Source organism: Pezoporus wallicus, unplaced genomic scaffold, assembly GCF_028554395.1.
Source record: "Pezoporus wallicus isolate ANWC-B61680 ecotype Strahan unplaced genomic scaffold, APGP_CSIRO_Pwel_v1 contig_10769, whole genome shotgun sequence".
Lineage (NCBI taxonomy): Eukaryota > Metazoa > Chordata > Aves > Psittaciformes > Psittacidae > Pezoporus > Pezoporus wallicus.
Window position 1 is genome coordinate 306,146 of NW_026635715.1, and position 27,403 is coordinate 333,548.

The 27,403-nt window shown below is 48.8% G+C and overlaps 1 long non-coding RNA gene across 1 annotated transcript in view; it reads right to left on the minus strand.

The window, feature by feature from the left end:
• Positions 1-27,403, minus strand: part of LOC130593036 (uncharacterized) — a 61,413-nt gene that overhangs the window by 28,277 nt on the left and 5,733 nt on the right. Inside the window, exon 2 of the long non-coding RNA XR_008970737.1 lies at positions 11,662-11,973. This is a non-coding gene — a long non-coding RNA (uncharacterized LOC130593036). The remainder of the gene's footprint in view (positions 1-11,661; positions 11,974-27,403) is intronic.

A 27,403-nucleotide genomic window follows, 5' to 3' on the forward strand; every position in this document is an offset into this window, starting at 1 on the left:
GATCGATAGGAAAATAAAACCCAAATCAAACCAGCTTTCCCCTTTGCTCGGGACGGAAAGTCTGTTTTGATGTGTTTGTCACAGTGAAAACCTGACTTGGGCTTTGCCTGCCCAGCTCAGGAGAGGCCTGCTTCATGTGGTTTTAAGTCTCCAGTGCCACCGGGTGAGCAGCGACACTGCTGTATCAATAGTGTCACACAGCCAGCAAGCCTGAGGGCAGGGAGAGGAGCTTCAATCCCATTTGAAGAATCACTTGGGAGTTACAACACTTCAACCCTTGGTTTACTCTGTCTTCACTTCTACGTTGTACAGAAATAGAGGATGCAGGAGGACAGGGAGAAAACACAAGGGAAGGTGGATGAAGTATGTGAGAAGAGAGGGGGATACGGGCATTTTGCACCACTTATCACTTCTGTTTGATTTCACAAGTTTTCCATAAACAGAAAGATTCACAAAAGCTGAAGCAATCAACACAGGAGCCTGAAGCCCCACAAGGATTAACCTGTTGGTGTCTTGTGCAATAACAGGAAAAGAAACTTACATAAATCTTCTATTAAAAAAGCCCCCTAAAACCAAACATCAAACCCAACCCACAATCTAAACCCCACAGAAATCACGTGCTACATCTCCTTAGCCCCAATGATTTGCCTGTCTCCTTCAGATCTAATGGGAAACTTAATGACCCCGGACTTTTGCTCCTGCACAAAATGCTCCTGAAGTACCTGGTAAGTGTTCAGAAATGATGAAGCTCAGCCACTCTTGGCCAAACCTCTTGACATGGATTGCATTCGAGGCCATTAGGCAAGCATGGGTGAGGAGCTTTGCTAACTGCAGCAAGTTAACCCCAGCGTGTCCTGGCTGGGTTCATCCCTGATCCCGCAGTCAAATGGCAGGTATTTTCTGGATCAAGGCTGGATGTTCTCTCTTTGCCAGTGTCAAGCAAGGCAGGGGGATGGATTATCTCTAAGGTCCCTTCCAATCCAAACCATTCCATAATGATGCTATGAATCCTATCAAAGCATGGCAATCAAAAGGCAGGACTGAACAATTGGTTGCTTGAGAAAGGAGCAGAGATCCAAAACACTGGGGCAACCTGACAGAGCCTTGCAAGAAGTTGCCCAAGTGCTTAGTGAGATCTAAGGACCAAGGAGAAAGATGTGCCAACTCCAGCCAACACTGACCAGTATTATTGCCTCAGGACAGTTACTACTCCTACATGGCCCAATTTATCCCTTCAATAGTATGGAAATCACGTCTTCCTCCAAGACGTTTTAAGCTTTCAGCACAAGAATTTACTAAGGGGGAAATACCTTATGATGAGGGGAAAGGGAGGTCTAGGAGATACCAGATTTTCCATAAATTAGCACTTTCTCACCTCTGGCTTCTCTCCTTAGTTCTACCCCATTCCTATTCTCTGCATCTGAGGGCAATCTGGACACCTAGCTCAGATACAAGCATCCACACCACAGACATGTGTGATAGCTCCTGCCTGAGCACGAGTCCCTCAGTCCATATCCTCTAGTTGCTGGATACACTTTGAACTGAGGATGAGCTCAAGCTTAGGCCTAACACAGTCTATAGATATATGTAATCTCTGTGCCTTTTATCCCTAAAGGAAGCAGAAGTAATAATAGTTCATAATTTCGAAGGCTACTGAGGAAATACCCTGGTGCTGTAGACAAAATGCTCACATTTTCCTCATCATCTCTAGAGCAACTTGTGAGTAATTGACTGTTCTGCAGCCTGCTGAACACCACGGGCTTCTAATGTCCAGCAGCTAATGAAATCCTACTGCGTTGTTTAGTGAGTTGCTGTTGTGCCAGACCTCTGTGGAGTTACCGGAGTCAGTGATAGCCTTGCCCAAACAATATCTCCATCAGCATAAATTCAAATGAAACATTTTATCTACATTCCCTTCCAGGAGAAAAACACCAAACCAAACCCAAAAAGGCTCCAGAATAAGCTACAGCCCATATGAGAGATCGTATCAGCAGCAGTTCAGCTCATACACATACACTTCCTCCCTCCAGCTGCGCTGCTGCAGGACTGACAAGGAGAGATGACCCAAATGACAGATTCCCTTGATAGCAAAAGCTCTTGTAATAAAATGAAGAAAGGAGAAATCTCACTCTCTATTCATTTTTAAAAGTGTTTCCCCTCCCTCTCCATGAGCTCTGTGAAACAAATTGAAGCTGAAGCATATACTTGCTGGATGGGTCTCCACGCTAGTGTCACCATAAATCACAGCCCATCACTGCCACTTCCAGCCCGGCATGGTAAGGGAGCCATGGACAATTTCATGTCTGTCCCTATGCTGGGACCCACTGCGCCCTCCCACCTCACCCCAAAAAGTCCTCAGCTGGTAATAGTACATTCCTCCCATCAGCAGCAATGCTCATCTGATGGAACTGAACATCTAAGAAGCTCTGCTATGAGTTTTTAAGGGCTTCCTTCACTAAAAAACCCCATATGATTGGGATATTCAGGTTGGATGGGGCTTGGAGCAAGCTGCTCTAGTGGAAGGGGTCCCTGCCCGTGGCAGGGGGTTGGAACTGGATGAGCTTTAAGGTCCCTTCCAACACAAACCACTCTGTGATTCTACAGTTCTATATCCTAAAAGCTCCTTGCTGCAGTCCCCAAAATCTAGCTGGAATGGCAGCAGAGATCTTCCACCTTAGCTAGCACACACTTAAGACTGACTTAAGACTAAAGACACATCGGTCACAAAGTTGTACCCTGAATGTGCATCCTACTGCAAAAAAATAAGATTAACTAAAGTAATACAAAGAGAAACTTGTGCTTCACGCCACTGGTGCAGGTGGTTGTGAATGCTGTTCCTGGGACCAAAGTAGAACGCTCCATAATCCCTACCACAGCTCGCTTTGCACGGAAATGTGTCAATTCTACAGCTGCTTGATCGGGATATGACCTGATTTTCTTTCTATTCCTTAATTGCTCCCTTTTAAGAGGTGGCAGTAAAAGTTGAATGCAGTTTATTGCATAAATTGGCTGTTGCGGCCTAAATCAAATGCTAAGTGCTTTTAGATCTCTCACTAGAAGAAAACCATCTTCTGGTGGTAGCTGGGGACAGCGTAAGGACCTCCTTACCTTGTTCCCAAGCCATCAGTAACACTGCAACACTGCACAGGTTTACAAGCAAGCCCCTGGTGCTGGTGTCTCATGTTGGAAAAGAAAGCCAATATTCCCAGCAAAGAGGGCTGGTTTTTCTCCTGGCAAGCAGAGCAACACCTATAAAAGAAAGTGTTAAGTTGCAGAGCTGAATATAAATAGCCCAGATAAGAGTGAGGCAATAGCTTTGCCTCCAGCTGCCACACAGCCAAACCCATTGCCTTTGAAGAACCTACGACTACATATGTTCTAATTTGATGGAAAATAATCCTGTGACCTATTAGAGATAGGAAAGCTGAAGGGCTGCGAGGTCACCAGATAAATGTGAGGCAGAGCTATGGATATAATCATTTCAGACTCGACAGTGGAAGTAATGGATGAACACTGGATTTCAATTATCCTGAGATAATTCAAATTACTTTAAATAGATAACTGCCCTACTAAAAACTGCCTGGGCTCCAGCCCTGCCTTTGCCGGCCAATTCACATAATGACTGTTTGATCCCTATTCTTCTTCCTCTTTCACGGAACACTAAAGTTGTTAATAGCACTGAGTTTCTCTCGGAGCTGAACTGGCAGTAACCCACTGTTCACATCTCCCCACGTCCAGTTCAGCTGTTACACCACTGCCATTTGCACCTTGGGAAGTGAAGGCTGTAGTGGTGGTGTTTTCCCTGCGAACAAGCAGGCTCGGTTACAGCACGGGCTGAAGGAAGGAGCTGGACCTTGTCCTTCAGGACTGTTTTGTATCCCCATTTCCAATCGTCTTGTTGGCCGTTTGAAAATGAACCTCGTGCAATCTCAAAGGAGGAAGAGGGTAAAGAAAAAAAAAGGTTTAATTGCATGGCTAATGAACGCCAGGATCCAGGCAGGATGCGCACGCCTGCTGTGTTACAAGCCGTTGCTGGAGGTTAGGGTAATTACGTTATTGCTGTCATTTGTATTATGTTAAGATACAGGAGTTTGACTCGTGTACTGAAGTCCTGCTGTGTGAGGCAAGAGACAGCAAAAAGATCAGCTGCAATCTGAGAGGCAAAGGGGGGGTTTATTGCACTCAGGTTGCTGGCTTGGAAGTGAAAACGTCAGCTCTCCAGTGAGCCCAGTGCCTGGTGCAGGCAGAAGGGTGCTTCTGGGGGGTGAGTAATAGAATCATAGAATGGTTTGTGTTGGAAGGGGCCTTAAAGCTCATCCAGCTCCAACCCCTGCCACAGGCAGGGACCCCTTCCACTGGAGCAGATTGCTCCAAGCCCCTGTGTCCAACCTGGCCTTGAACACTGCCAGGGATGGGGCAGCCACAGCTTCTCTGGGCACCCTGTGCCAGCGCCTCAGCACCCTCACAGGGAAGAGCTTCTGCCTTATCTCCAACCTCATCTTCCCCTGTTTCAGTCTGAACCCATCACCTCTTGTCCTGTCGCTACGGTCCCTGAGGAAGAGCCCCTCTCCAGCATCCAAATCATGATCCTGCCTAAATCATACACCTATCTTAGACCAGCATCACACCACAGCCAGTGAAGCATGAACAGGGAGGCTGGATTAGATGACTAACAGCTGAAGCTCAATGAGATATGTTTCCCTCTCCTTTACAATCTAAAGATTACTGTCAACATTAGAGCACCTAATGGGTATTCTGAGACACATATACCGTGTATTCAAGCAGCAAGGTGGACAAAATGATGGGTGAAAGAAGACATTCATGGCTAGACAGGGAGCCAAAAACACAGGTGTCTGGATTTATTCCATGTAATCTATTTGAGAGTAAGTTGGGAGCACAGTTGCCCAACGTGCCCTCTGTAGCCAATGGATACAGACAGCTATTTCCAGAGGGTGGCCCGGATCGGGTGATTGTTAAACTGACCTGATCTCTGGAGCTGTCCCTCAATTAAATGCCTAAACCCTCATTTGACAGATGTCCATGCAATGAACTCTCTGCTGGAGCTGGGCAGAATCCATAGGAATTGAAGTAGCTACATCTGATCTAAACCTGGCAGTTCCTATCTGCATAGGAACATCCCAGATAGGGGAACTGAGGCCACTCATCACCTTGTTCAACAGTCTACAGTTGAAAGCAGTGATGTGAATCTCTTCCTCTATGTGCCCAATTCTTCCCATGGTCTGTAAAGAGACCCCACAGTGGCCAGTTCAGCTGTAGATGTTCATACTGCTGCTATCTCACATCAGTCCTTGCCACACAAGACGCTAAACCCCAAACTAAGCCCTCTAAACTCTTCCCCAGCCTTGCCTAAGCTCACACAGCAGTTTAACCTCCATTGGTGAGGTTCTGCAGATGGCACTGGGTATGCACACAGCCACAAAATCAGAACAACATCCAAACCTCCCCAAATCCTCCCCACAGCCACACAAGGTGGCATTCCATCTGCCTGGGGGTTCTCAAGTACTTCATTTTCCCCATTCATTGTACACTGAACCCAAGGGCACAGATACAAACAGGAAACCACCCAAAACATGACACCGACCGCATCTCTCTTTTGGGCACGTGTCCCTATGGGTCCCTATAAGTTCAATGTAGTCCCTATGGGTTAGCAGGAGATAGTCATGTTAGACCCAGCATTCACAAGGATTCCAGTCACTTTCCAATGTATTCCCAGGCACACAGAGCACACACCTGTGTTAGAGCTGGAGCATCTTAGTGCATTGTAAAGTCGAGCATTTAGGAGTAAGAAGATGCCATTCAGAAATGAGAAGATGGGCTGCACCTGCTGATGACTCTTCCAGCTCCATCCCAGCTCCATCTGCTGCTCTGGTAAATGTCCCAACAGTTTGCTAACAGACGATTGATTCGAGCAGTTTACAGAGGCAAGGGAGATGTATGGAGACAAGATGCGACTTCTCCGCCTTTATTCATCACTCCTAATTGCTGAGCAAACGATGAGCGGAGAAATAGCCTCAATATTCATTCTCTCCTGTGAGCAGCTGGTTCCTGAAGTTACACATTTTATTTGCTGAGGGAAAGGGGAGGTGGTGAAAGGTGAAGACCCAAACTGCAGGAAACACTGAGGCTGGTTGCTGTTCTAGTCTGTTCTAGCCAATGCTGGAAGTCTGGCACTGAAGCTCACAGTTAAGCCAGCGCTAGTTTTGGACTGGGCACGTCAGGTTTCAGTAAGAGCATTAAAAAGGCTTCCCAGAGAGAAGCAAATTCTTTTATAAATACCAAAAAGTTGCCACATTTTGCTGCTTATATTAAGATGGGGATTAATATAATTGCATTGTTACTGATCTCAAGGCTTGCATGCCTAACGAGACATCTGACAAGCTTCCATTAGGGACATTACATCAAGTTGCTAGAATCCCAGAGTCTGCTTTATCCTCAACCCTGGTTATCCCATTTAACCCTATTTTGAGGGAAAGAGGCTGTGAACTGAAGATCTGGCTATGTGACTCTGGTCTGGCCTTCCCATGCAGCTCACATTAGCCATGAGGGCTTGAACAGGGTCTTTGGTCAGACAGGACTGACAACATCCATATTGAACTGCAGAACAGACACATACTATTGCACTGAGTAAACCAGAAAACCTCACTCACATTAAAATCACATAGAAAGGAACTTCAGAGCAGCTTCTTCTTGAATTACCAATGAAGGTCTCAACCTTTGCCCACGAGGGTTATTGCTAGAACAAAACCCAGCATTACCATTTCCAATGAGGCAAGGGCAGCTTTTATGCATGTATTTGCTGTGTGAAGAGGGAGAAGACCCAAAGAACCCAAGCAGGTTTTACCCAGAAACTACATGGAATGATCAGAAGCTATCAAAAACGTGGCCAGCTCTCTTCACAGCCCCACAGGTCTGTACAGGGACTGTCTGGAGCACTTGATTTCACTCTGGTACCCAAGGATGCTCAGCGCCCCTGCAAACAGCCTCTAGGTTCAACCCCACGTAGACAGCACCCAAGTTTCCAAACCCAAGGCAGTTGGATGTTGAAAACAAGTCATGCTTTAATTAACCAGTTCTAATTATACTACAAATTGCTCTGAAATTGCATGTAATCATTTAAAACCAAAACCACAAGTATATGCTCTCAATTGCTCAGTTTGGGAGCATCTGGTGCCCTTTGAAAGATGATGAAGAGTACCATTCTGATCATCTCTTTACTAAATAGAGGAGCTCCCAGGCTTGTATTGGTTAATATTAATAGCAGAGTTTTCTGTTAATTGACTAAGAAAAAGATGAATTAAATTAGTTCTGTAAGAGAGAGAACGATTCTCAGTGCTTCCACTGGGGTACCCACGTGGCTGCATCCATTAAGTTACATATAACTGTGTGTAGCAACCCATCCTTGCAAACATTAAGTCTGCTGACTGCAAATACTTCCCAAATCCAGCTGAAAACCTGGCTTTTTTTTTTTTTTTTACACAGCCTCTGAGATATTTATTCTGGTACAACTCCAGTAATTTAATGATCATTTCCTTTCCTGTTCATGCCTCAGAAGAAACAGTTCCTGGATTTTTCCTGCATTCCTGTTGCAAGATTAAGTATATATAAACAGCAGAGGAGGCTTCAGATGGTTCTGACTTCACGGCACAATGATGCAGAGAAATAACAAATGAAAATGGGCAGGGAAAGGGATACAGCAGAGATTTGCCTAAACTAAAACTTGATTCTCACCGTCCTCTTACGCAACCCAGGGCAAATCTGCACCATCTCCCCTTATTAAAGAAGGAGAGACTCAGAATGGCATGTGTTGGAAGGGACCTTAATGCTCATCAAGTTCCAAACCCCTGCCACGGGCAGGGACCCCTTCCACTAGAGCAGCTTGCTCCAAGCCCCTGTGTCCAACCTGGCCTTGAGCACTGCCAGGGATGGGGCAGCCACACATTCTTCCTTGACTGCTGCAGTGGGTAGAGGGAGCAAGCAGCTTCCCATTAAGAGAATAATCTGTGGCCATGCTGCTCTCACCTGCAGAGCCTTTCTCTAGGTCAGACCTAGAGCCTCAAGACACACAGATCAGCAGGGCAAAGAGCAGTGAGGCAGCTACTCTGACCTAAGAGAAGATGCAGGAGTCTGCCCTTGATTCCTCCATCTATATCTTTCCCAAGCAGGAAGGGGAGGGATCCCAGCTGAAGGGTTTTGTTGGTTTTCCTGTTTCTGGGGTGACCTTTGGAAAGGGCTCGATTTGCTTCATATCTTTACAGAGCAGCTCAATGGGAGGAAACATGAGCCTTTCATAGCTCACTGACCCCAGGAACCCTTTCCTACCTGAGCTGTCAGGAGACACATCGTTCTCACTGGCCTGTTCTGTTTAAAGAGGGTGTTTAACAGCTTTTTTACATTTCATATGGAGCAGTCTCAGAGCCGGTGTTTCCAGCCTGCACTCACATACTTCCATTAAATGAATTCACCACTGAGATTCTTATTCAGAGTATTTAAACCTCAGACACCTGGTATGATGCTCTGAGGGGATGGAGACTTCTCAGAGCCTCATCCTCCGGCTGCACTGCTCTCCAGGTGATTGCATTCCACTATTAACTCACCCTTTGGATGGATGGGGACATCCAGACCTCTCCACCAGCCAGGCAGAGCTCTGTGGATGCCATGGTGATCTCCTGCTAACCCTTCCCTTTGCAACCAGGAAAACATATTCCCTGTGAGGGTGCTGAGGCGCTGGCACAGGGTGCCCAGAGAAGCTGTGACTCTGTATGATTTTATCAGGAAAAACTACTTGGTTTTGTAGTTTTTATAGAGATTTTAGGCATAACGCAGTCTTGCCCCAGAATGCTTTCAGGCCAAGGTTTTTTTTCAGGTACACAAGCTACGATGAGTGCCGACTGATGCTGCTTTAGGGTCTCATCTGATCTTGAGCTGGGATGTAGGAGGAAGCCTCATCGCCCCAATAACACAGCATTGCAAAGATATTGAAAATTTCCACTGTTAAATTCATAGGGGAAATAACCCTCCCTTCATCCTTACCCTGAAGACACAAAATCACTCGTTATCCCAAGCTGGAAAAAGCCAAACTAAAGACAGAACACTGCTCATTTAACCCTCCGATTCACAAGAAGTGGTAAAGAGGTTTGCAACCTTAAGAATTAAGATTTAAGAGGTGAGTTTTTACCCTTTTGCAGCTCTGTGAAATATTCACAGCAAAAATCAGCAAGCCCTGTCAGAAGCAGCTTTTGCATCTCTTATTGGATTTTGTAGAAGCAGCACTGCGAGGCTCCTCAGCTCTTCTTTGGCTAAAGGAAGATTCCTTTCAAGCCAGCTCTCTCAGCTTCAGCTAAAATACCCTCTTCATTCAAGTCCTCTGAACTGAGCCCTTCATCTCCTGCGTGACTTCTCCTGCTCCGGGTTTGAACTGAACCAACCCCTGGATCAGGGTACTTCAACTCCTTCTCAGACTCAGACTTGAAACTCCCACTGGAACCGAGCACTATGGAGTGCGGCACAAGCTTCTCATGAAGTCCATGTGCTCTTCCTCCCTCCAGCCTCTTGCTCGGAGGTGGACATCCCTCCACCCAAAGGGATGCAGGAGGAACACCTATCCCAGTAGCAGTTACACATAGGACACGCTGAGCAAAACATGTGAAGTCCCTGACAACAATCTAATCTCAGTCCTGGATGCATCAACTCAAGCACTCTCTTTTGCAGACGAATGTTTCTTCCCACAAAAAAGCAATTTTATTTCACTGCCGTATCAAGCTGCTGCCTCTGATACTAGCACAGGGCTTCTCAAGAACTTTCTCAGCTAGAACATTTCTGTTCTGGCAGATCCTATCAGAGAAGTGGGAAAATATGATGCCTATAGACCTATGCCTCGGCTAATATGAATAAAGATAGAGATATGGAGAGGAGGAGAGAGAACACACAAGGCAATGGTACAAACAAACAAACCACAGAGCTCAGGGCAGTCTCATGGCCCTTCCCCCTTCATTTTCCCCCCACCTTGAGCTACTGATCTGTTCTCCAGCCAGCCAACGCTCTCTGCTCTATGGAGAACAAGGGGATCAGTGAAGTGGTGTTAACGGCACAGAGACAGGGGCAAGAGACTGAGCAAAAGGCAGGAATGACTTGAAAACCTAAAGGGAGGGAAGCCAGCGACAGAAACCCCTGTCTGTTAAACACAATCAATGCCTGTTGGTATCAATCACTGCTGAGCTCTGGGCACTGACTGATTCCTCCCTGTCTGCACCTAAGATAAATAGGAATGAGAAGGGAAAGGCTTGGCCACTGCACAGGAGGTAAAGGAGGAGCTCCTCCAGCTGGGAGAAATCAAAGCACCATTGCTCCCATGGCTCCTGAGATTGAGCCATCATTTATTAGATACTTTCTTAATCAATTTGTTGAATATAGATGACTGCTGGAGAAAAGATGACTTGTCAAAAGCAGCCCCCTTGGTGGGAACAGACCTTTTCCAGTGCGAGCTCCAGGCATTTCCTGAGCTCCAGGAAGGACTTTGACCAGTGGATCCAAGCTCCCTAATAAGCCTCTCGTGGCACTTTCCCCAGGAATCAGCATGGTCCAGGTTGAAAAACCTCTTATCTGCATAAGAACTCCACAGCAGGAGCACACAGCGCATCCCCGCACAAGGTACCTCACCCTGACTTGTTAGCAATGGTTCACTTCGCATTAAAAAATACATTTTCATCACAGCAGCCTTCCAGTGTCCAAAGGGGGACTACAAGGATGACAGAGAAGGGCTCTCCCTCATGGACTATAGTGACAGGACAAGGGGGAATGGGTTTAAACTTATATCTAACCTAAATCTCCCTATTTAAGGAAGCAATTCTTCCCTGTGAGGGTGCTGAGGCGCTGGCACAGGGTGCCCAGAGAAGCTGTGGCTGCCCCATCCCTGGCAGTGTTCAAGGGCAGGTTGGACACAGGGGCTTGGAGCAAGCTGCTCTAGTGGAAGGGGTCCCTGCCCATGGCAGGGGTTGGAGCTGGGTGAGCTTTAAGGTCCCTTCCAACCCAACCCAGGCTGGGATTCTATGGTTGGGGCATGCTTGAACCTGAAGCTATGGGGCAAGTAAACCCATCTGCCCGTTTACTCAAAACCCAACCAAACCCCAAGCTGAGATCAGATCTCCAATGGAAACACATTAAAGAAAACCTCAGGGGTATTTGTTTCCCTAGGAGTGCAAGATAAATGAATAAAACCTCCTTCCCTCCCTCCTTCATCCACCCTGTGATTTATCTGAGTTCATGGCGACAGTCAGGAATGCCCCAGAGGCACCTACCCATACAACGAATCAGAACCCGAAGTAAAACACAGTTTTCATGTTTAAGGCTGTTGTGGGACCCTGGTTCTAACAATCTTTCTTCCAGGCCAAATAAATTCCTAACATTAGAGCCCAAGGGACTGAAACACTGCAGTTCCCCCACATTGCCAGGCAGGAGAGCATGGATCTCCAGTTCAAGACACACAGACCTGTCCTGGCTGAGCTCTTCAGCAAATCTCATCTCTAGGATTTCGGTGTTTGCTTAGCACAAGTAGGAGCTAATTTCTCTGCTTCAGATTTAAAGCCTTCAATGATTTCTTGAAGGTGAGTTTCTAACCTTTACTGTCCAAAGCAAGACACTAACTCATTTTCTCCTGGAGACAAACAGCTGCAATGGGATGGAGGCACCTGATAAACAGGGTTCGGTATGAGCCCAGTTGTGTTTCGAAGGGTGCAAGATTTAGACTTCGTCCCCTTGTCAGTGCAAAAATCTCTCTGCAGCTCTAACTCGGTCACTTGAGGCCACTCTCCCTCCCCAGGGCTGCCAGCTCTCTGGAAGACTTCACAGCTAACTTCCTAGTACCAGGCGAGAAGGATGGCTAAACACAGGAACCACGGAGCCTGGAGAAGAATTTAGATTTCCCCACGACGTAACATCTGGAGTCCAAATCAATGGCTAGAATGAAAAGAGAAATACAGAGGGCTACAGGGAATCAACCAAACAGGTGTATGAGAAGTCTTCCTTATCACTTCAGAGTGAGCAAATCTGATTGTGAGTGCATCTCTGCTGACATGAATGGGCTGGACAGCCCTTAGGGCTGATGGCGACCGGCACCACTGCTGCTGCTGTGATGGGGATGGGCAGCGTGGCAGGGATGGGTGGATGGATGGATGGGAGAGGGTAGACAGCTGCTTCACAGCTCCCTTCAGTAAAGGGATTCACTCTTTGCTAAAGAAAACTTGCTTCACCCCAAAGCAGAACTGGAGAAGAGTTAACAGCATCTATATCCATATTCCTTCCAGTGCCTAAAGAAACCTGGAGAGGGGCTTTGGACAAGGGCCTGTAGGGACAGACCAAGGGGAATGGCTTTAACCTGCCAGAGGGGAGACTGAGATGAGCTCTTAGCAGAAGCTGTTCCCTGTGAGGGTGCTGAGGCGCTGGCACAGGGTGCCCAGAGAAGCTGTGGCTGCCCCATCCCTGGCAGTGTTCAAGGCCAGGTTGGACACAGGGGCTTGGAGCAAGCTGCTCTAGTGGAAGGCGTCCTGCCTGTAGCAGGGGTTGGAGCTGGAGGAGCTTAAGGTCCCTTCCAACACAAACCATTTCGTGATATCAACCAAGGGAAACAGCAGGCTGTAACAGACAAGAACTCCCATTGCTCCAGCTCAGCCCCACTGAGCACATTCAGCCCCATCCTGTGCACTCAGCAAGCAATATTCCCTTTGCATTCCTCCGTCCTGTTGCTCCTGCAGCACCACCCCGCCACCAGCTCACGCAGGGGCCACACTGGTTTATGATTGAAGCATTGTGACTGCAGTCCATCACCCTGCTGGAACACCTCCGCAGACCTCCCGGAGCCCTGTCACTCCTGCAGATGCCACAGGAGGATGACTGACATTGAACAATTCTCTCTCGGAGGAAATTTGTCTGTTCCTGCCCAGAATGAACCTGCAATTTGTTCGGAGCTGAAGCCACGTAATTCAGGTGCTTTGATTCCAAAGCAAGCACAAAACTCTTCATTCTGCAGTGGAGAAGGAGGGCAGGGCAGAAGCTGCTCTGATGACAGGCTGTCCCTTCTGCAACAGGGCTTGTACCTTCGTTTTAATCAGCATCTGCCCTCTTCTCTTGTTTCATTTCTAGCTGCTCAAGGCAAAAGCTAAAGTCAATTTACTGTACATACAGATTACCTGCTCTTTCAGTTCTGCACAGGATAACTGATAGAAGAGGTCTCAGGCAGCGATGAAAGGAGATGGCAGAGAGGATTACCACCACCAGCAGCTCACCCAGGTTAGAGAGTAGACACAAGAGCTGGGTCTCACGTATGTGGCATTTGGAAGGCCCATGGCAAGCACTGCACACAGGTTTTGTGCCTTAGGACAAAGGCTGGGACTCAACCAAGGCTCTTCCCATGGGAAACTGTGGGGAGCTGGTGGCAGGGACTTGCCTCGCTCCACCTCAAAACCTCTGCCAAGTGAATGGGAAGATTTCACTGTGCTCTCAGGGATGAAAGCTTCAGAAGCTGGGTTTGGATCTACCACAGTGCTTAGGTCAGCTAAAGGCAGGACCTTGATTTGAGGACTTTGGCTGTACCCCCAAATTTATCTGCATGTTCCACATCCTTCCAGGGAATGCCTTTCCCCTGCCCTGGACATTCGGAGTTGGAACAGGGCAATGCTGTGACCACAATTACCTCCACCTGATTATGGTAAGTTATGAGAGGGCCTCTGCATCAAAGACCCCAAAGACACACCGATACTACAGCGACAAGACCCCGTTAGTCAGATCCTGTACCCAATTCCCTGATGGAGCTGGCCAAAGAGGGACCACACTTAGCAGCAGACTGATCTCTGGGATCAGCTGGATATTAAATCCTCCTTTGAAGGAGAAGGATAGCTTTGAAGCAGCTGGACATTATGTTCTCCTGGGGTCCCACCTCTACATGGGCAGCCATGGAGAAGACCCTCGCCTGCATCCGGCTCCTTTGCAAGAGGCACACAAGAGCTGCTGAGGCTCCTGCACGCTGTGATACTGCAGCTACAGCAGTGCTGCTGGGCTTGCTGGAGGCAGCCCGCTGTTCCCAGCAAAGCCTGACATGCCAGAGAAAGGTTTCCACAGGTCTGGAGAAACAAAAGAGGCTCTGAAGTCCCTGTGAGCTGCCTGCAGTCAAAAGCCTTCAGACGAAAAGGAAAAGGATAAAGGAACAAACGTGAACTCGGAGCCTCTGTTGAATTCACCCCCTTCTGCAACGGATTCCAGCCTTTCCCAGACCACAGCCTGCTCAATGCTTTCCAGAACTGCTGGATTTCAGCCTCCAGGCCTTCCCCATGTCCCCTCTGCCCGCTCAGGGAAGCCCTAGCACCCGCTGCCCGCCGTGCCATGACCGCTGCTCCAGACCTGAGCTCTCCATGGGGTTGGAGGTGGCTGGTGATCCCCATGGCCCTGCGGGTCCGGGGAGCTCTCTGGGCTGAGGCAAACAGGGATGCACGGAGGGATGGAGGGGGCAGGAGTCCACCCAGGCTGCTTTCCAACCCCAGTTAACAGTGTGAGCAGGAAGCAACGTGCTCGTGTTCCTTAAGCATGGTGAGAAGCCAGCGAGCGGCTCCCATCCCTCCTGCTGCCTGTAGGACTGGCCCCACTAGAGCATGGGGAGCAGGTACTTAAACCAGAGCGTGTGGGAGGAGATGAAGGTATTCCAGAGCCGTGTGTGTACAGGGCAGCAGCTTCCCTCGCCTGTCTCCCTCCATTCCTCCCCGGATTTACCCGGGATAAATCCTGCAAACCACTCCTGTGACGCTGCTCTCCCCTTGCAAACAGCCCCTGCGTAACTGCAGATGACAGAGCACAAGCCCTGCTCCCCAGCCTTCAGCTCAACACCCACTATGCAGGTCTATTTCCCTGCTTTCCTTGGATTTTTCAGTATTTGCCTGCCTATTTCTGACTCCTTTTCCCCAGCTGCAGGGCAATGCCCCCTCTGCCCGCACCGCACAGCATCCGCAAAACCAACCAGCAACTGCTGCAAGCCTCGGAAGGGTCCACACTGCTTTGATTTTACCATTTAAATCATTACAGCCAGTGGGAATTTCCTTTCTTTCCCCTTCTTCTCCAGCACATCCCTGTTTTCTTTCAAGTTGGGAATGCTGGAGCCACAGCCGGCAGACACAAGCAGCAGCGGAGGCAGAGGAACGGAGCCAGGTGGTACCCGTGATGGATTCAGCCTCCTTACAGGAACCAAGCACTTCAGCATCCCACCCATGGCAAAGCATTCAGGCCTTAGGGGGAGGAGGAAGCACCAGCTCAGCCCAATTCCCTGGCTTTATCCAATCTTCTCCGGCTTTTCCTTTCCACACTGAAGACCTCTGCACAGCTCACGTCCAAGCCCCCCGCCTTCACTTCCCGCACTGCTCCCCAGCTCATGCATGTCTCTGGCTGCTGTTTCCAGTTCAGCTCCCAGTCCCTGTGATCATTAGGGCTGGAAGGAGCCGGTGCGAGATGCCGATACGCGGGATTCGGCTTGTGAGATGCTGCAGTGCCATCTTCAGACAGAGCGGCAGCCAGCGCAGCCGGGATAGCCAGTGCAAACAGGAGGGGAAAGAGGACCCAAACCCCCTCCGAATCCCGATCTTTGCAGAGGGAACATGGAACCCGAGGGCAGGAAAACACTGGCACTTGGAGCTGGGAATCAAAGAGCTCCTTCACACCGCTGTCACTTGCGGATCCCAACGGAAGCAGCAAGAGCGACTTCACCTCCGCAGAGCCCTGGGAAGCCTGAACCTCTTTGCGCTGCGCTAAAGCTCAGAGATTATGGGATTCGGCTGCATTAAATAGCTAAGGGGTTTTATGAAAAGCAAAACCAGGTCCTCTCCTCTCTGCGATTCCATATGCCGGGTGGAATGTTGTACTGCACGCTTTAGCAGCTCCTGCCTCTCCCTCCCAGCTAGCTCAGTAATGTTAGCTTATCCCAATGGCTTGTTCTGTAGTAGCAAATAAACCAGGCTGAGACCTCTCGCACCCTCTGCTCTGGGATCCTGCAGCACCACACAGCCTCAGCCCCTGCAGGATTCATCCCCCCATCATCCATCCGTCCGTCCGTCCATCCATCCATCCGTCCGTCCGTCCTGCCCCGGAAGCAGGATCCTAAACCCAGCTTCACCCTTTTATTGAGGAAGGTAAATGACGACAGGGAGCAATGAGGGTGCTTAAAGAACTGGGGTAACCGGGACAAGTCTTAGGTCTATACCCCGTTTAATTTAGTAGCACATTACAAGGGGGACATCTCCTCTAACCCCACTCCAGCTGCAGCCCATCATTATCCCACTTGTTACCCGTACATCCATCCCACAGGCACATCCCTCACCAGTACCCCCAGCCTTAATGAACAGCACCAAGCTGTGTACACACAGGCAAAGCTCGCTCAACGTTCTGTTGCAACAGATACAAAACCGTCCCAGCTCTGGCAAGTGAGAGCAGTGAAGAAGCAATCCCAGACCTCAGCCTGAACAAACAACTCGCCTCCCAAACCACCTTCATTCTGCCACCATGGCAACTTTTAGCAGCCTTAATTGCTTCCTATTTTAACACCTGAGGAAGAAAACCTTTGTGATCTTCTCCCACTTTATTATTAACACTCATTAGAAGGAAAATAAAAAGCAGACGAGCACAACTTGATGTGTGCATATTTGCAGCCTGCATTTTACCTCTAAACCCTGCGTATCCATCTTTGCTCTCTTCCAGCGCCAGACAGGAGGTTGTAAGAAATACCTGTACATTTGCTTACTCATGGCTCTATCCTCTCCAGGCTCTCTCGTTACAGGTCCAACCAGAATAAACATCTCTCCAGGCTGCACACAAGCCAGCACGGAGCAGCCAGCACTGAAACTGCTCTCTCCTGGCACAATTTCTCCCTTGGAAACTCAGCTGCAGAGAACTGCTCTCAGGTGCACACTCACACACCTACAGTGCACCCACAGACAGGGAGAAGCACAGCATGGGATTTGCCTCCACATTCATCTTACGTAGTCACCAACAAGTTGTGACCAAATCCTTCCCAGGTCATAGAACCACAGCATGGCTTGGGTGCAGGCTCATCCAGTTCCAACCTCTTTACTCACTGGAGCTGCTCTAAGGTCTCCCCTTCAGGAGCCTTCTCTTCTCCAGGCTGACCCAGCCCAGCTCTCTCAGCCTGGCTCCAGAGCAGAGCTGCTCCAGCCCTCGCAGCATCTCCATGGCCTCCTCTGGCCTCGCTCCAACAGCTCCACATCCCTCTTGTGCTGCTGCCCCAGAGCTGGATCAGGGCTGCAGAGGGGTGTCCCCAGAGCACAGCAGAGGGGCAGGATCCCCTCCCTGAGCTGCTGCTCACGCTCTGGGGGTGCAGCCCAGCACACGGGGGAGTTCTGGGCTGTGAGCACACAAGCACAGCACCATGCCCTTGGCCTTCCCACTTCCAACTGCAATTGTGACCTGAAGGGCCAAACTGGTGTGGGTTTACCCTACCTTGCCCCACCCCACTCAAGAGACAAGCCCGGTGGAAGCACCTGTGTGTTTGGAGGGGCAGCTGAGATTTACAGTGCCCAATGAACTGCTGGGCCACCACAGGATGCAGTTGAGGACAATGGCAGCAGCACAGTTCAGCTGAGAAGTCCATGGAGCTGCAGAGGGTATGAAACTGGTCCAAGGTGACCTGAAGGTCTATCTCATCCCCACGACACCTCCCCTGCTATGACACACCGAATCCAGGCTGGAGCAGCCCTGCGTCTCCTCCTTTTCCTTGACAGCAGCTCATTTCTGGATCTTGGCAGAGCACTTGTCTCTTCCCTGGGAACGCAAAGCAATAAAGGCAGTGACCTCCTTGCTGCAAAGCTCTCACCTGCATGAATCTCAATCAGGATGGCCGGTATTTCACAATCTGCTCCCTATTCATTAACAGTTGCTCAATACAATAAAGCTGCCACAGGCCCAGCCACTCGTGGAGCTCTCGAGTCACGCTGAGAAAGATCATTCCATTGCAGCGAGGTTTGTAAACAGCCCCAGCCTTGTTTATTGTAAACCCCTCTCGAAAATCCAATCAGATTAATTTTATGTGCAACTTAAGCGGCTGCTGCTGCTAATTTGGGGTAATGGGCTTGATGTATTTCATTGCTGCTTGATGTATTTCATTGCTGTGCTGCATGAAATGCAGAAGCACATCTCGGGAAGGTGGCTGACTCTGTGTGTAGTGGTTTGAGGGTTTGAGCGCTGGGATGATACACAGGCAACCAGAGCTCCCCATTCCCTGCCCTGAGCCTGACACCCCAGGGTGCTCCCCACCTCTCTGCAAGGGCAATGCTCCTCAGAGGGATGCAGTAGCTGTGGGGCACTAACATGGGCTCGCATCCCCATGCCTGGCTGGGGAGATCACTGCCTTGCCAAGGCTGGAGATGCAGAGATTGAGGCAGCAGAGGAGCTGAAGGGTGAGACACACACGGCTCACCCTGCAGGAGGGCAGAACCACAGAATCAATTTGCTAAGACCAGAGCAGAAGAAACCACGTTTCTTACATCCTGGGTCTGTGATGGAGCCATGAGGTTTTGCTTCACTGTCCCCTCCGTTGCTCTCTTTAGTCCCCAAAGGATGACTTTGCACCCAAGATCTCCCTCAACTGGGAACTCTGTTCCGTTCTCTCCTTGCCCTAAGCTTGCTGCTGGTTTTGCTGCAGCACACGGGCCATCATTTGGTATGATGCAAGCCCAACATTCTGGCACCTGCTCTCAGTTCAGACCTGACTCAATAGTGCAGGATGCAACAGTGATTACAGTAAGGGAAGGGGCTGCCAAATACACAAGTGGATTTGTACTTCTCCTTAAGCACAAGACCTTTCAGTTTCTTAAAGCATTGAGAGGGGAGAAAAAGCAAGATTAAGTGAATTTAGCAAGGAGCCGGTCAATCCGTTAATACCAGGAGGTCAGAGCCATCCCACATGGATCATCAGCTTGCCTTCGGTTCCTCCTTGGTGGGTTGCTGCTTTGAAAAATCTCATTTCAAGACACAGAATCAGGTCAAGAAAGTCACAGCTCCTAATTATGTGCAGAGAAGTGGGATGCAGTGGATGTGAAGCAATCTTGGCTGGAGGCATCGGTGGGAAAGTTTCCCAAAGCTGCCTTAAAAGTACAGATTGGATCGCATCTAAGCTATGGGGGCTCAAGGATGGCTAAAGGATGACACAGAGAAACCTCCTTCCCCTCCAACCACCAGGGCAAAGCCTGCTCCAGCCTTCATATGTTTGTTGCAGGGAAGCAGCAATTGAAGGACCTTGTTCTATAGCATCATGTAGAAACAGAGGGCTTTAAACAGAGCTGAAGAAATTCATCACTGGACAGACTTTTTGGCCCTGGATAGGGCTGCCCTTCCTGGCTTCTTCCTCTTCCTTACAAAAGAGGATGCTCTCCATCAGGAACAAGCAGATATAACTGAAGAGGGAAGAACACATGGAGTACTCACAGTTACGGTGGTGTGCCATGCTCACTCTTTATCTTACTACCAAGAAACTGCAGCCTAGCAGCTTGTTAATGGATTATAAGGAGCTTTCCCTTATTCAAACACACAGACTTCAATTCTACATGCTGGCAAACAGTTATCTTCTAAGTGCAATGAACAGGTTTGGGATGCTTTGCAGCCAGAACTTCAGCTGCGGATGCAGCAGAATATTGTTAGGAAATGAGGAATTACAGCCTCTGTTGGGCTTGTTTAGGGGTGGAAGTGGGAGCTGCAATGCCTCCTATCAGCAGGAGCTCAGAGTCAACTGCAACGTTACCACCCCCCATTGGGGATGATCCTGGCTTTCTGGTTCAGTGCTGCTCCTAGAGCAGAATTTGGCCATGACTGGACTGAGATTGGATGTAATGAAGCTCTTCCCTGGGAGGGTGCTGAGGCGCTGGCCCAGGGTGCCCAGAGAAGCTGTGGCTGCCCCATCCCTGGCAGTGCTCAAGGCCAGGTTGGACACAGGGGCTTGGAGCAAGCTGCTCTAGTGGAAGGGGTCCCTGCCCGTGGCAGGGGTTGGAACTGGATGAGCTTTAAGCTCCTTTCCAACCCAAACCATTCCATGATTCTATGATTCCAGCCCTTTCAGTGCATGCAAACTACCAGAAACGAACTCTTTATGAGAGGTAAAAAGCACAGTTTAGGAGCCTGTGTGTTCACAAAACATGGTTACGAGCCTCACAATCAAGAAATAAGCTTAGAATCAAACACTTCAGAAAAATTGTTATCTTCTGCTTTTAAGGCTTTCACAGCACATTCATATGTATATGTACATACACCAAGTTCTCCTCTGCAGTCGCTTAGACCAGAAATGCTAACACTTCATTTTGCTTTAATGAGAAACTCGAAACTCCAGAAATCAAGAAAACACCCTAAAGCGATTTCAAATCCAACCTGACAGCACCACAAACCCAACCCGCACCCAAGCTTTTTCCCCATCACAAACGCTGGGTGGACAAGCTTTTAAGCACCTTAGAAACTCAACTGAACTGAAGGTGTAAATTGGAAGTGGTTACTCACACTGCATTAAGGCCCCTCACAGTCACTTACTTATTCAGAATCAGAACAGCACTGATTTGATTTAGTTTAATTGATGCTGAGCCTAAAGAGACACTGGATTAGAGCACTCTGGAAAGCGCCTACCCTGCGCTTTAATGCAATCTAACCTGGTCCCACAGCAGGAAACTCAGGCCGGGCATAATGCACTGGCCTTGGGTGGCCAAGCCTGAAGGCAGCTTCATTGCAATTGCCATGCAACAAACCCTGCTGGGAAGCTAAAACCCCCAGGCAGCTGAAAAGTGCTGACCCTGCCATTGGGGTGGGCTCTAGTCTGCACCCAGCCACTTGCTGCTCCCCAAACCCCCCAGTCTGTGGCAGTTTTGGGTTACTCTCCTCCCAGCATCCCAGTTGCAATTCGCTTCTGTGCTTCCAAGGCACATGTCAGAGCCACCACGCTGAGCAAGCCTGGCTCACAGTGAGCTGGTTGCAGGCCAGCTGCCCAGCAGTCCCCAGTAAGGAGGAAGGGATTGGCAGCGCCTGCAGCAGCGCTCCCCAACACCGGACCCTGCACACACACACAGGTTTATGCCCCAGGTTCATCCTGCATCTGATCACGGTATTTGTCTTCCCCTCCGGGGCCAGGAGAAAGGGCTCTCAGGGTAAGCCCATGTGCAGAGAGGTGGGAAAGGGCTGCAGAGCTGCATCTGTAATTGTCAGTTTTAATAAGGACTAATAAGTCCTCATTAATAAGGATGCAAGAAGTCCAAAGGTGTTTCTTTAATAGGTTTATGGGGGATACTGAGGTCAAGAGTGGCTGCAATCACTTCCAAAGCTAAAATTATGTGATTATATGTATAGGTACAACAAGGCTGGGTTGGCCAGGGCTTGGAGCAAGCTGCTCTAGTGGAAGGTGTCCCTGCCCATGGCAGGGGGTTGGAACTGGAAAAGCTTTAAGTTCCCTTCCAACACAAACCAGGCTGGGATTGTATTATAATAAATATTACATACCTTCAATATATTTTAATATATATTTAGTACAGTGAGGAAACTTTGGGTGAGATACACCAGCACATGCTGGATCTTATCCGGTTTGATATTAAAAGATAATAAAGAAATTTCAGAAGGAAGGAAACCCCCCAAGCACCATTTCTTCCAACAGCACCCTGCCTGCCCCAGCCTCTGCCCACCTTGGCAATGGGATGTGGCATTGATCACTCAGTTTGGACCCAGGAACAGCAGCTCCCAGATCCTATGACAAACAACCACGTTATCCAAAACCATCATTCTCTTTTCTTTCTTCATTTCTTGCCTTTTCCCCCCGTTTTATCCAGAGGAGAGCAAAAGCCCGTGGGTCAGCAGCAGCTCATTCAGTATCACACACAGGAAGCTTTTTAGGCTCTCTTGCAGGGTTTAGGTCTTTGCCTACATTCAGATGAGCAGCGATGCGCTGAGGAAATGCAAGCAGGCTGCTGCTAGGTAAGATACAGCTCATGTCTCCCATCCCTGTGGCTGGTGGCCCAGAGCCAGCACAGGTACCCAAGAGCCACTGGCACTCACTGGTAGATGCCCAGCTGGAATCTCACAAGGGATTAAGGGTGACATGGACAGTAATTCAAAGGGAAGAGGGGAAAAGTCAGGAGCCCTTTGAACGCTAAGACTTCAATTTGCCTTTTTCTGCAAGTGCTATCTTCATCTTCCAAAAAGCTTCCTGGGCTGCTCCTACTTTTATTCATGCTAGGAGAAATACACTTGAGGCCCTGTGCTGGACCTGATCAGCTGCTCGTGGTGTCCCATCCCTGTTCATCTGCAGGGAGCAACCAGGAGATGGTGCAACCCAGAGAGAAGAGCATGAGACCCACCAAATCTGGGCTCTCCAGTTCTCCTCCTTCCAGCCCCAGGCTGGGTCAGGCTCTACTAGGTGCCAGAGCTGGCTCCAGCCTCATCCCCCACCACAGTGAGACTTCCAGGTCCCCACACTGCTCCCTCACTTATCTCCACTGATTCTATGGGGAAGGACTTGGCCCCCGTACCCCAAGAGGCGCAGATGATGACCCCTTTGAGATGTTCACTCCTGACTGACTCTCATGGACTGCCAGCACCTCAACATCCTCAAAGGGAAGAGCTTCTGCCCAAGAGCTCATCTCAATCCCCCCTCTGGCAGATTAAAGCCATTCCCCTTGGCCTGTCCCCCTCCTTGTCCAAAGCCCCTCTCCAGGTCTCCTATAGCCCCTTTAGGTATTATAAGGCTGCTGTAAGGTCTCCTCTGTTCCTTCCCTTCTCCAAGGCAGCAGATTTGCATGGTCCAGGCTACCAGAGCAGGGTTGCAGAGGCTGGTGGGGCAGGAGGGGGACAAGACACCTTCTCGAGGTCCCAACTCAATACACATGTGAGAACAAGAGATGCTGATTAGTGAAGATTTCTTACCCCAGTGCCTAAAGCTCATTAGGACACTAATGGAAGACCTTATTTTAGGGACTCACTTTCTAGGCCAGCATCATCCCCCCTGCAGACAAGCCCGGCTAAGACAGGTTCACACAGGAACAGGTTTATGATCATGATTTTCTGCTTAATTAAAAAGCCTCCTCTTGAATCACTGCAACTTAATCTGGGTGCACCAGACTTTAAGTGGCACGAGCTGAGGACGCAGCCCTGAGCCGATTTAACAAGTGACAGTGATTTAGGCCCTGGATGGCTTTTTCTTGTCTTGCTTCCAAGCAAAGGAAGAGCTTTCCCTTTTCTCATGGTCCTTGTGCCTGCAGCTCGCTTTCACAGCACGCTGTGACCGACAGCTCCCTTATGTGGGAATGGGATTGGCTTTATATTGGGTTTAAAGTCCTCAAACACTGCAAAGAGCTGGTGTTTTCCCCATAGTGCCATACGGAAACAACTCGCAGCAGAAGCACTAAGCCTCGTGGACTGAGTGACCACGCTGGCAGCAAAGCGGGCTCCTGCAGCTCCACGCTACAACCTGAGCAAACACACACGGAAGCCACAATAAATCCATACTTATAGTATTCTTCCAGCTGGAGATCAAGCTTAAAAGCCTGTTCCTAGAGTTATTAATCCCACTGTAAAGTAAAAATAAGATGCTGTGGGTTATCCTGAATTTAAGACCTTATACCAAGCCCTTTAATGCAGCCAGTAGAGCTCCTTAGGAGCTGTACTGCAGTGACGTGTGGTTTCCATGTTCATAGTGACACTCAAATGGGGTTTCTTCTGCCCCAACTCAGATGTGACCGCTCCGTATCCCATAACCTATTCCCTAGCAACATATTTAAGCAGGAAACTCCGGGTACTCAAGCTAGGATGAGGAGACTGGAGTTGGGAGAACTCGATTCCAGTTTAAAGCTCAGCTCCCCACCCCAACAAGTAAAAAGGACTTTGACTGCAGTTCTCTCTTAGGACCAGCCACTTTTACAGTAACTCTACAGGTAATTAATGCCCATGTCAGGCCTGCTCTGCATGCCCAGAGTGCTGTGCTGTGGTTTGCTATAAATTAAAGCATCTCAGGTTTTAGTGGATTCTTGTACCATCGGTCACTTACAAAGGACAAGTCTCAGAAAGCTCCAAAAATCACCTCTCCGTGTCTTCCAGGGCAGCGATTCAGATCCTATAAATTACAGTCTTAATATGGATTAAAGCAGTAAGGAAAGACAGACATCATGGTGCGACCACAGAGGTAAAGGGGGTTTCAGACACAGCTTTTATGTTCGTTAAAAGCACTGGCTACATCTGGATTTATTACTATTTTGTCAACTAAATAGTTCTGGCACCTAAAAGCACCTCAGACCATCTGAAACCCTTGTGCAATAATAGCACAAAGCCTCGCCGTGATACAGCCTGTGACATCTTTATGAAGCAGTGACAACATGTAATAGTCTCTCTAAGGCTGGAACTTCCAAAGGCAGCAGCAGTGGGAAGACGGGAGCAGTAATACCCTCTGTGGAACATCCAGCAGCTTCCAGGTCTCACCAAGGTCGGGTGGGTGAGGGTATGGGCAGCACAGAGGAAACTGTGGCTCGTGGCAGCTGTTTTGGCAGGGGTGGGAGCTGTCGGGGTTTGAGTGTGATCCACACTGCTTTGATGGGGCTTTTCTGCAGCAGGGGTAATAACAGATGGGGTTCATGGGCAGCTTCAGGTGCTGAGTGAGCTTACAGCCAGCCTTTCCTTAGCTGGGAAATACACAGGGCCCCTCTTCTCAGCTATTGCTACAGAGCTTAGAGGGGTCTCATTGCCGCTAAGGCAGACACTTCATCTCTAGCAAGGGGGACTAGAGAATGGGATCGATCCTTTCACCGGCTGAACCAAGAGCGCAGGCATCGCTCTTCATCCTGCCACAGGGCAGAGAAATAAGAGGAACAAGTTGCTGAGCTGTTTGCACCCTGTTTCCACCCTCACAGGGGATAGAACTGCTACAACTCGGTGGCAAAATGAAGTTATAAGCAGGTAAATGAGAGTTCTTAACAGTTGAGCTTAGCTCGCTACCGGTTCCTGCAATGTCTCATCTCACCGAGAGCATGGAGCAAATGTCCTGATTAAATAATAATAAAGCCTGCCTCATTTAATCATTGGGTTTTATAGTTAATAATAAGGTTTGAAACGCCTGGCTGTCACTTGTAAAAAGAGCACAGAAAACATGAAGCAGTGGAACAGGCTTCATCTGAGGAATAGGATCCCTTTCTCATAGGGACGAAACAGGCTCAAAGTGCTTGAGGATGACTCAGGTTAGGGAGAAAAGACCATGTTGGATCCAAGGGGAATTCCAACATGTCTGCATGGACATTGAGGCTTCCCTGGCTCCTAAAGATGCACTGGGAACACGGGCACATAGAGAACCGGGATTGTAGCCAAAGCTGACCAGCTGCCATGGCCAAAAGCCACACAGGAGATGGGGTATAAGAGAGGTGACCCCAGCTCAGGCTCCAGCTTGACAACTGCAGCCTTGGCCATCCTCTTTAGAATCACATCGTACCCTTCTTTGATAGCAGGACAGCGGAATAAACCAGAATCAAGATCCTGACAGTCACCTCTGCTAGAGAGGAATAACTGCTCATACTGCAGGCCCACCCCACCAGGGAAAACTGGCTTTTGGAATCAAAGCTAACAGAGAATTAATGTTCTATGTAGAGGTGTCCATTATGCTAAGCAGATATTTTAATGACAAGAACCATGGCCTTTTCCCACCCATAATTAACAAGGTTTCCAGAGCTTTTCCATCAATCATTTAGGGGTTACTCAATAAAAACCTCCCTCTTTGCTTTGCCTGTTTAACACCTGAAATTCCTTTGTTTTCCGGCTGACGGATTCCTATCGAAACGGTCCCGTTTTTATCGCAGCCTGAAGCCCATTTGCGGCACAGAATAAAACTCCCCACCCTCACGAGGGCCAAGTTAAAGCACACCCAGAGAGAGGCAGAAATTCTCTTTACAAATTACCAAATAAAATCAAGAGGAATCCAATTTGCTTCCCTTGCAAGGTGGAAGTACTCGAGGTTAAAAGTGCTTTCAGTGCCGCGGAACGGCACGAATTAAGCTTGACATTCAACTTGCCAATTCAGGGGGTATTTGGGAGCCTCCAGCAGATTCTGTCCTGCTGGGATATGGCAAAATGGATCCTTAAGTGTCCCAAACACCAACTGACCATTTGTCCCAGTTTGAAAAGACCACTGCTGCAAATTGCACCACGTTAAAGAGGTGATCTATATTTTGCCTTCCATTGAGAGTAAAGGTCACAGCATACACAATATTTGCCAGGGAAAATACAAACTCTACTCCTGACTGATGCAAAACTACAGCTGCAATCAGGCTGCTCGACAGGACCTTAAGTTAAGCCTGAAGTTTTGCTTTTCTTTTGGAAAAGAACCTGGTAAATGCACTGGAAAAAGCATTGCTCTGCATTAAACCTGCCTGAACTGGGGGTCATTTATGTTGACTGAGAGTAGGCTTGAGTAACTTGTCCAAGCTGGAGCAGATGGATACAACCCTTTGGAATTAAGCATGAGCCAGCTCCCATTAAAGGCAGTTGATGGTGAGAAATACCCAGCCCCAGGGAATGATGCTCTGAGTGGTGAAGGCCCAATGTGGTGCTCCAAGAGACACCTCCAGCCTTGAAGGTTGGAATGAGACCTGTAAGGAAGAGAAGTGTGCCACCTGCAGCAGTGTCTTTGAGATGATATGGAAAATAAGAGACTTCAGAGGACAGAAGGTATGCTATAAGGAGGCAATTTCATCATGATCACAGCCTCAAAGGGGGCAGAGGGATGGTGCCTGGAGAATGGAAGCAAAAGGGTGGATGATCATGGCACCGCAGTACCAGAGACAGAGATCTCCACTGTCCCATCATTAGAACAAGGAATGCAATTAAGAAAGCCTCATATGGCCTTGGGTTATCTTCCATAATTCCTCTCAGTTTGCATTTTAACTACCTTGTAAATGACTTTCTATCACTCCTTGTATCTTCTAGCTTTTAACCCTTGGATATCAGCAGAGAATGGTTTGGGTTGGAAAGGACCTTAAGACCATGCAGTTCCCCCATGGGCAGGGATGCCCCACACTACAAGTTGTCACCCAAGGTTCTGTTAAGTTCTTTAGACCCTTCAGTTTCCCTAAGGGGCATGGCTTCCCCCCCACTCTTACAAGCACCCAGCACTGCTGTTTAACCCCACTGCTGCTCTCTTTGCAGTATTTTAGCTGTGGCTTTGGTAGGTGGTAAAACATTTACTCTGAACCTCTCACACAATGTCTTTAAACAGTCTCCAAGCCTTCCACCCTCTGCCCTCAGCCCCAGTTAACCAACTTCTTCCACTTCAAAAGGGAAAAGCCCATCAACAGTGTTGCCTTAATATGGATTTTGTGGCTGTTTCATTACTGTAAAGCAC